The 10,163-nt window shown below is 38.6% G+C and overlaps 1 pseudogene; it reads left to right on the top strand.

Moving 5' to 3' along the window:
- The first annotated feature begins 2,837 nt into the window (after positions 1-2,837).
- LOC107743930 (ubiquitin-conjugating enzyme E2 E2-like) lies at positions 2,838-7,544 on the top strand (annotated as a pseudogene).
- The last annotated feature ends 2,619 nt before the right edge of the window (positions 7,545-10,163 follow it).

The following is a 10,163-nucleotide window of genomic DNA, read 5'->3' as shown; positions in this document are numbered from 1 at the left end:
ACCAGCACATGACCAGCTAAGGACTGGCTTAAACCAGCACATGACCAGCTTAAACCAGCACATTACCAGCTTAAACCAGCTCATGACCAGCTTAAACCAGCACATGGCCAGCTTAAACCAGCACATTACCATCTTAAACCAGCACATGCCCATCTTAAACCAGCTCATGACCAGCACATGACCAGCTTAAACCAGCATATGACCAGCTAAGGACTGGCTTAAACCAGCACATGACCAGCTTAAACCACCTCATGACCAGCTTAAGCCAGCACATGACCAGCTTAAACCAGCTCATGACCAGCACATGACCAGCTTAAGCCAGCACATGACCAGCTGGGGCAGTCGTGGCCTGATGGTTAGAGAGTTGGACTTGTAACCCGAAGGTTGCAGGTTCCAGTCTCAGGTCCGGCAGGAATTGTCGGTGGGGGGAGTGAATAACCAGCCTCCACCCTCAATACCATGACTGAGACCCTTGAGCAAGGCACCGAACCCCCAATCCCTCCCCGGGCGCCGCAGCAATATGGCTACCCACTGCTCCGGGTGTGTGTTCACTACTGTGTGTGTGCACTTGGATGGGTTAAATGCAGAGCACTAATTCCGAGTATGGGTCACCATACTTGGCCACATGTCACTTCACTCACCCAGCTCATGACCAGCTTAAACCAGCACATGACCAGCTTAAACCAGCTCATGACCAGCTTAAACCAGCAGCCATTCTTCAAAACATACCTAACCAGCATAGGCAGATTTTTAAACAGGGTTAAACATAAAAACAAGTATAAAGGCAGATGAATGTGGTCTTTCAGGCATTGCTTTAAGTGGACTAATTGATTGCAGAAGTCTAGCGTTTTCACCAGAAGGTCCAGTAATAGTATTTTGATTATTTATTTGTTTGTTTGTGAAACATATGTATGGGTAAATTGTTCATAAAAGAAAAGGATCCATAACATGCATTTAGAAAACAGGTCAGGTAGGGTGACTTTTCGTTTCATGCTGACTTGAAAACTGCCTCTTAAGACAGCTTGCTTGTGTTGTTCCTCATTTGCTGTATTTGCTTTGGATAAAAGCATCTACTGATTGAATAAATGTAATCAGTCGACGCCAATAGCTTCATGGGCAGTGAGTGTGTCAACATATAGTGCCGTTACGCTTCGGGTGTCCTGAGTTTGAGTCCCGGCTCGCGGACCTTTCTCCTCTCTCTCCCACTTTTTTCCTGTAAAATACTGTCCTATCCCAATAAAAGGCAAAAACGGCAAAAATAAAATCTTCAAATAAAAAAATATAATAAATGTAATCGTTAATACACTTCATACACTGTAATACAATCAGCATATATTTTATGTAAATATTTGCTTTAATGAGACCTTGGAATTGTTTCACATTGTATCTTCATATCAGCTAGATGCACAAAAAAAACAATGTGTAAACCTAGACTGAGCTGCCCAGCTCATGACCAGCTTAAACCAGCACATGCAGCTTAAACCAGCTCATGACCAGCTTAAACCAGCACATGACCAGCTTAAACCAGCTCATGACCAGCTTAAACCAGCAGCCATTCTTCAAAACATACCTAACCAGCATAGGCAGATTTTTAAACAGGGTTAAACATAAAAACAAGTATAAAGGCAGATGAATGTGGTCTTTCAGGCATTGCTTTAAGTGGACTAATTGATTGCAGAAGTCTAGCGTTTTCACCAGAAGGTCCAGTAATAGTATTTTGATTATTTATTTGTTTGTTTGTGAAACATATGTATGGGTAAATTGTTCATAAAAGAAAAGGATCCATAACATGCATTTAGAAAACAGGTCAGGTAGGGTGACTTTTCGTTTCATGCTGACTTGAAAACTGCCTCTTAAGACAGCTTGCTTGTGTTGTTCCTCATTTGCTGTATTTGCTTTGGATAAAAGCATCTACTGATTGAATAAATGTAATCAGTCGACGCCAATAGCTTCATGGGCAGTGAGTGTGTCAACATATAGTGCCGTTACGCTTCGGGTGTCCTGAGTTTGAGTCCCGGCTCGCGGACCTTTCTCCTCTCTCTCCCACTTTTTTCCTGTAAAATACTGTCCTATCCCAATAAAAGGCAAAAACGGCAAAAATAAAATCTTCAAATAAAAAAATATAATAAATGTAATCGTTAATACACTTCATACACTGTAATACAATCAGCATATATTTTATGTAAATATTTGCTTTAATGAGACCTTGGAATTGTTTCACATTGTATCTTCATATCAGCTAGATGCACAAAAAAAACAATGTGTAAACCTAGACTGAGCTGCTCACACACACACACTCGTGTAAATCCATTCCCCGGAGTTACAAATCCTGAATGAACGCTAATGGATAGCCAATGGAATTTCTGTCATCTTTGGAAGAAATCCTAAAGGGCTAAAATATGAATCCATAAAATAAAATATGAATCAAATAAAATCCAACTGGATAAACTGACATTCTGACAAAATAAAGAAATAAAGATCCAGTATGATCTTGTTAATGTTTGCTCACACTGGGATTGGCTCCACATTTTGATAGAAATTCCATTAGTTTTCCTTTAGGCTTTTTGACAAGAATCAGATCCACATATGAGCCTGACAGAATAGCTGTCCTCAGTCCCAGCATGCTCTCGGTAGCCAGATATCCTGGCATTGCCAGCATCCCATAATTACCCGTACCACACATGGTGGTGTCTGGCAGTTTGGGACACAAATACACATTTTCAGCTCGTATTTAAGGATTACGCCACACTAAAGAGGATTACATAATCTGCATGTTTTTATGAATCAGTCTAATGTTTCAGTGCAGCTCCTCTCTTCTGCATTGACCTGGTTGTGCATTTGGTCCTAAAGGAGAAAAGATCTACGAGTGGAGGTCCACTATCTTGGCTCCTCCAGGTTCAGTGTATATCCAGACATCGCTTTCTCACCAGACTCACACCACCCAAGGTCAGAGCTCGCTTTCTGACTCTCATTGTTAGAGTTGGAGTCCTTTTAATCTGTATTTTTCTTTAGAGTGCAAGTTAATGAAATCTCTCAGTGAAAGCATGCAGCTATTGGGTGCCATGAAAGTATACCATAGAAGTAATATGATGCAATATATATCTGCGAGAAACTGACATTTGAGTCTTTATTCACACAAACTCTTACCTTGCATGAGTCACTGTCTAAAGAAGTCATGTTTAGAAAGACCTGAACGTGAGTAAATGATGACACAATGTTTAATTATTTTTGGGTGAACTATGTCTTTAAGTTATTTAATGGATTCTTGATAACTTTTGTCGTGCTGTATATAGATCTTGAACCTAATTTTAATCTTGAATGTCAACATTGCATGAAAATAAACCTTGTATGTTGTGTGTGGGTGATTCATACTGAAAAAGGAAATGCTTTATTTAAAACTGAATTACACATTTTTAAGAATTTCTGTGAATTTCTTTCCATTGCAGTTGTTCTTGTTTATACAACTGCATTCGATTTGGATTTAGAATCCTTTATATTTCTGCACCGTGTTACCTTAATTCATATTCAGGAATTAAAATGGAATTAAAAAGGCATTTTAAATGCAGTTCTGAATGAATTCTGGAAAATGTTTGATTGTGTGCGGAAGATACCGTTCAACACATAAGAAATGCCTCTTTAGGCTGAAACCCCTCTTCTGCTATTCTCCCTGCTGAACTATTTCTGAAATCTCTGAAGACAAAAATAGACGTGTCTTGTTATAGGCATGACAGCCAGTTAAACTACTTAAGAGAAGCCTGGTTTAAGTATCAAGACACATTAATTCAGTCATTAAAGACTTGATATACTGATAATGGTCCAAAGGAGAGCTTGACCTGAGATCAGTAAACTCCCCATAGACTTAATTCACCTGGACAGAAAGATGGATCGTCACTTTCACTTGTGTGGCCGTAAAAGAGAGAGCATTCAAGAGAGCATGTGAGAAGACTGTGTGATTTAATGAGAGATAATGAACAGATAATGAAGAGGTGATGGCATGACACAGAAAGTGTTGTGAGTGACCCTCAGGGCTGATTCTACAACACTCAAAGATGATTTGCTTCACCAAACATACGGAAATGTTCTGAATCTATATGCTTGCTCAGTAAATGGGCAGAAAATTGCTGTGATTTTATCACTAAACATGTGCAATTTACATTGACATTAGTGCATTTGGCACTTACTGTATATCCAAAGCAATTCAGACTGAATTCAAATGATACATTTAAACAATCTGTGTTTTCTGAGAAACTAACCCATATATTTTTTTAATGCCATGCTCTACCAGCTGAACTTTACTACGCAAATTCATCATGTTACATTCTCCTTTCGCTAGAACATTAATTTAGGATTTTTTTAAGCCCTGTGAGACATCCTGTGATATTTTTATCTCTGAAAAATTCAGTTGTCTGTGAAACAAACCCTGCACTAGATGATATATTATCTGACCAGTCAAAATCCAGGATGAGAAGTATGTATTTCTATGTAGAAATGCATTTAATTGGTTGAAATTAATAGTTAATATGGCATCAAACCAAAGATGTAGCATAATGACTCTAGACAAGAAGGACAACACTCGTGTTATGAGTCCTTGTTGGACTTTTAGTTTGTCACTCATTTACACTGAAAAAAATTATTCATTGAATTTACTAATTTTTTTGAAGGTAAGTGGTTGCAATCAATTTATTTTGGCTACATTTAAATAAACAAATTTAGTTAACTAACTTTCAACATTTTTTTTTTATTTAAATGTAGCTAAAATAAATTGTTTGCAACCACTCACCTTAAAAAAATGTTGTATCATTTTTTTCAGTGAAGTTCCCGTTTCCTGTGATTCCTTCGGTGCATTTTGATTGTTCTCACCTGTGTCTTGTTACTCTCATTAGTGTCTGTGTATTTAAGCCCTTGTGTTCCCTCTTCTCAATGAGTCTTTGTCAGTTCTGGTCTGTCTCTGGTGCATTTTGTTGGTTTATTCAGTTCTGTTCTCTGGTTTGTTATTATGTTAGCTGAAGGTTTTACTGCATTTACATCAGACATGGTTTTGAGGACAAGGCTCGCCACAGTCTATGCTTCGCTTTTTTTAAATGAATGGTTTTCAGGATGTTATCTTGAGCAGACCTCTGGATTCTCTCATCACTCATTAACGCACATTCTCTTGCTGTGTTGTGGTGTGTCAGGTGACGTTTCGCACGAGAATCTAACACTGCAACATCAACAGTCAGGGTGTGATCTGTCTGGACATCCTGAAGGACAACTGGAGCCCGGCGCTCACCGTCTCCAAAGTGCTGCTGTCCATCTGCTCTCTCCTCACAGACTGTAATCCTGGTAAGATGCTGGTGTGATCGAGCCGGTCGAGGGCTAGAGCTCCAGTGTTTGTCAGTATGCTGGAGCTCCACCTGTTTGACCGAGACGACAGCAGAGCAGTTACAGGTGTGGGCATCGATACAGCCGCCTCATGCTCATGTATGAAACTGCACACAAATCTCCGTTGATCTCGTTTCTGAGCTGACCGTGTGGTTCTGAATAAATGTTGCACTTTAGATTTAGGGAATATAGGTATGGCTTTTACACAATGCATACATATCATTAGATTTGAAACACTACTATCATGTCTGTCTACATAGAAGATCCTCTCGTTACAAAAGCTGTGACGCTAACTAACCTATTTTGTTAGTCTTAATGTGTGTGTGTGTGTGTGTGGGGGTGTTTTTATTTTTATTTTTTTTTATTTTTTTTTCCCATCTATATATCTCTTTTACTGTGAAGCTCTTTATAATCTTAATGTTGCAGTCTCACTGTAAGCACAAACAAGCTGGCAGAAGTCCAATATAAGCTCAGTAGCATTTTACTATTAATTTAGAGTATTTTTGTAACGTTGCAACCAATCTTCTGTCATGGTCATTGTTGTTTGTGAACTTAATGTGCATTTAGAAACTAGTTTAAAGTCTTTAACTCAATTCTGGTTACTTAAACGTTTCAGTTTCTCACAATGAGTTGGAAACTCTAAATGCTCGTCAAGGTTAATTATTCCCCATTTAATACAGTTAATTAGTTTGAGCATAGGGCTTGCAGTGCTGTTGGCATTTCTTCAAGCCAAACCACTCGATATTCACTCAGTAGATGTACTGATTGTGTTTATTTTTTATTTATTTATTTTTTTCAGATAATGTACTGATGTATCTCACAGTGGAGTTGTTCAGAGTTATATCTCTGAACATGAGCTCGGTGCTCATTTTCACTCCATTAATATGACCAAGGTCATCGAGCTGCAGGAGCCAAGCAATCATGCATATTTTAGTCCAATTATACTAGATATTCTCCATTATTGCTGATCTCACTGCTGCTAAATGAACTAGATTTAAGCTGTAATCGCTGTGCGTCTCGGACCCTTTCCACAACTAGGGTACAAAATACAGCCTGCAAATTTAACCTTTGTCTGTTTTTCTGCTCGCTGCCTGTCTGACTCTGTAATACATTTTGGGGAGATGTGGCATTTTCCTGCTTTGCACCCCCCCCAATTAACATCAAGATATTTTAGTGAGCGGTTGAGACCTCACGGAGTGTAACGCATTATTGCTGTAATGACTGACTTTTCTGATGTCTGTGTCTTGAGGTTAATGTGAGGCCAAATGTTGCTGCAGTGCCGGCAAGCTATAAAATGAAAGTTTCTGTGTTTGGTTTGTGTTTTGTAGGCAGTTAGAGGTTCATGAAGTCTGTGCAGTAGGCTTCGGAGTAAATGTTGCTTCTCTGTAGATGTAGGGAAAACCAATAATTTGTTCAAATGGCAAACCGAGTGGGATCTACAGTGTATATAGATACAACAAATAAACTCTGAAATTGTTGGAAAGTTTTCTAACCGGTGGGACTAGATTGTGTGTGTGTATATACCCCGATGTACAACAGGTCATTCCAGGAGGACACAAGTTAATACTAGGGGAAGATGCTCAAACATGTTCTCTTTGCCAAATCCCTTTATCCATTCAAGCATGTTTTATTAGATTGTGCTGGTTTTAACTTAAATTTTTTTTCCCTTCCTCCTCCCTCTTGTGTCCCTCTGATCTGTATGAGATTCAGCTCATTATCGTGGGGTGAGAGCCGATGACCGTTCATTAACCTCTTACAGGTTTCCATCCCAATTACAAGCTCCTCCGTGCATCTCTGTAGGAACAACCTTTAACCAGTCTGAAGCCCTGACACGCTTTCCTTTATCACATTAAACACCTGATCAGACGAGAGAGGGCAGGCTGGTGCGCACAGACGGTTTCATATATGGCTAGAGCTACAATCTGGTTGGCTGTTTCTATGCAATGTTTCAGATTTTGAAGATCAGCACTAATGTCCGTCTTCACTGCGGGAATGTTTGTATAGCAGGAAAACAATAGATCAGAACAGACTGTGTGATACCAAACTGCTGCTAACGCCTCTTTCTTCTCCTTCCAGCTGATCCTCTGGTAGGAAGCATCGACTCGCAGCTCCTGACCGAAACAGTGGACCAAACGCCACAGACTGACCCACACTCTTTAGACATATATATATATATATATTAAAGAAGTTCCAAGCCTTTAATGGTGTGTTTTGTGTTCTAGTGAAGTTTTATCCACGATTGTATTTGGAAGTGACCGAGTTGCATTTCACAAGCAGTGTTTTAATTTTGTTTGTTTGTTTGTTTTTGGTCAGATGTCTGATTCCTGGATTCTTCATACCAAAGCAAATAATAAAAATGTTTACACTCTGAAAATTTAGCCATTAAGTTTCTTTTGAGTTGTTTAACAATGAAATTAACATTGGGCAAACTGCATTAGTGTAATGAGAATTCGGTTGTGCTCGATTGTAATTTAAAATTGTGAATACACACACAAACTCTAAATGATCCTAAAAATCTCTTGAGTTTAATGCAACATCTAACTTATGTTAAGAATTTGTTGTGAAATGAGTTGCATGTTCCTTTGAGATTTGCGTCATGAAGCAGGCCTACTTTTTGTATAATTGTTAGTTTTTATTTTCTTGAGATGTTGATGGCAGAAGATACACATGCGCGTCTGATGAAATCCTGTTTGCTGCTCACTGATCCAGAGACGGTTTATTGTAAGTGAACAGTTCATAAGCAACAGAATGACTCCAAGTGTTTGTGTTTGACTACTATCAGTATTGATCAGCTTGTTGTATTTGCTGGTAATTACAGCCGCTGCATGCTTTCCTTCAGAAAATGAATAGTTCACCACACGGGTAACCAGACTTATGCTCTTGTGAATGCTGCTCTGTGGCTTGTTAATATTTTCCATACACCTTTCGATATGACCCATCAAAACCACAGCGCTACTGTTATGAGCAGAGTGTTGTCCATGATCTTGTATCACATAAACGCCATTGCTGCAGTAAGTGTGTACGTAATGAGTATATGTTCTGTAATATCACCATTACAGGAAAATTACACTGAACTTAAGACACGCCGTATTTTAATAAGGCGCATTTGATAATTTACTTGTATCTGACCTCAGATCCAGATTATTTGCATCGCTCCATCACCATTTCTTTTCAGCCAGTGTAACATTTTATTTTTTTTATTTTTTTTCTTACAGCCCTTATTTTTATTTTATTAGTCAATACTTTTATTATGCTTTCACTGGCCTTGTCAAATTCCATATTTCAGATCTGTTACTGGAAAAATCACTAAACTATTGCATTTTACTTTTTACACTGGCACAAGATATAAAAATACTGACTTGGTAATGTTGTGTGGTAATAATATATGAATTATATGAGTTCCAAACGCACTGTGATGGGATTGAAGGCTCTGGTGCTGTGAGACTGAAGAGAGAAAATATGATTACAGGCAGTAACATTTTCTAATGACAAATTTAATCCTGACAGTTTTGGCTGCAAAATGGAACTATTTCCTGAAAATGACCCAAATACGCAAAGCTGTCTTTTCTCAGTCTCTGTCATTTCTGTAAAACTGCCTCGGAAAGTAAATAGAGACCTTAATGGAAAAGAGAGAGAGGGGACAAAAAACTTTAGAAATGAGACGAGAATTAAATGCCTATAAAATACATTCAAATGTTTGCACAGCAATCCCAAACCTGTATTTCTTTATCATCTCCAGACAGACACCCAGAGACTATGGCTGCATTTATTTGAGAGTAACAAGACAGAGTTTGAACAGGGAGCTGTGTACACTTCAGTCCATCATTAAATCATTATGAATACACTCATTAAATTAATCAGGACAGCAGTGTAGAAATGTATATACTTCAGGATCCATGTGTGTGTGTGTGTGTGTGTGTGAGAGTGTGTGTGTGTGAGAGAGTGAGTGAGTGTGAGTGTGTGAGAGAGTGTCTGTGTGTGTGTGTGTGTGTGTGTGAAAATATTCAGTAATCCCCTTTGTAATCATAAACATTTTCATAAGTAACTGTAATTTAATTACAGTTACATTTATTTTGGTTACACTTTATTTTAAGGTGTTCTTGTTACAGTGTAGTTATACATTTAAGTACTGTGTGATATTAATTAACTACATGTACTTACTATATGGTTAGGGCTAGGATTGGGGTTACTTGCATGTAATTATGCATAATTTATTGTTATTATAATAGTAAGTAACAAGGTAACATGTAACAAGGACACCTTAAAAAAGTGTTACCTTATTTTGTATTCAGTGTATAGTAAACTGTAAGTTTGCATCAAGATTACATTATTTATCAGCGATGTGCACGTCCTCCCTTCTCTCCAGGGTCCACAGAATCAAAGCAACAATTCTGAATGGAAATGAAAGAGTTGTGCATGTGGAGCCTCAGTTGAGTGTTACTCATCGTGATCGTCTGCAAGCAAGCAGCAGTCAAACTATCTGCCCACATCAATAAAACTCAGATCAGATTATTTTCTACACGCTTCCCTGCGTGCCACATGACACTCGACCTCAGAGCCTGAAGCAGACAGACAGGAAGTAGATCGGCTCACCTTCCTCTTTCTCTGCGTGTGTGTTTCTGCAAAGGCCTGAGATGGAATAACAGGGGGTTTCCTATATAACAGGCCACATGAAGTGGGAGATGATTATGCCACAGCCGTCATCGCCTGAAAGAAGGAAGCAACTTGACCGCATTTTCAGTATTATTTACATCACAATCATGACCCTCTCATCTTCTTATGACACCAGACAGCCAGATTTT

The sequence above is a fragment of the Sinocyclocheilus rhinocerous genome, unplaced genomic scaffold (genome assembly GCF_001515625.1).
Source record: "Sinocyclocheilus rhinocerous isolate Xijiao unplaced genomic scaffold, SAMN03320098_v1.1 scaffold437, whole genome shotgun sequence".
Classification (NCBI taxonomy): domain Eukaryota; kingdom Metazoa; phylum Chordata; class Actinopteri; order Cypriniformes; family Cyprinidae; genus Sinocyclocheilus; species Sinocyclocheilus rhinocerous.
This window is presented reverse-complemented; position numbering and strand designations above follow the sequence as displayed.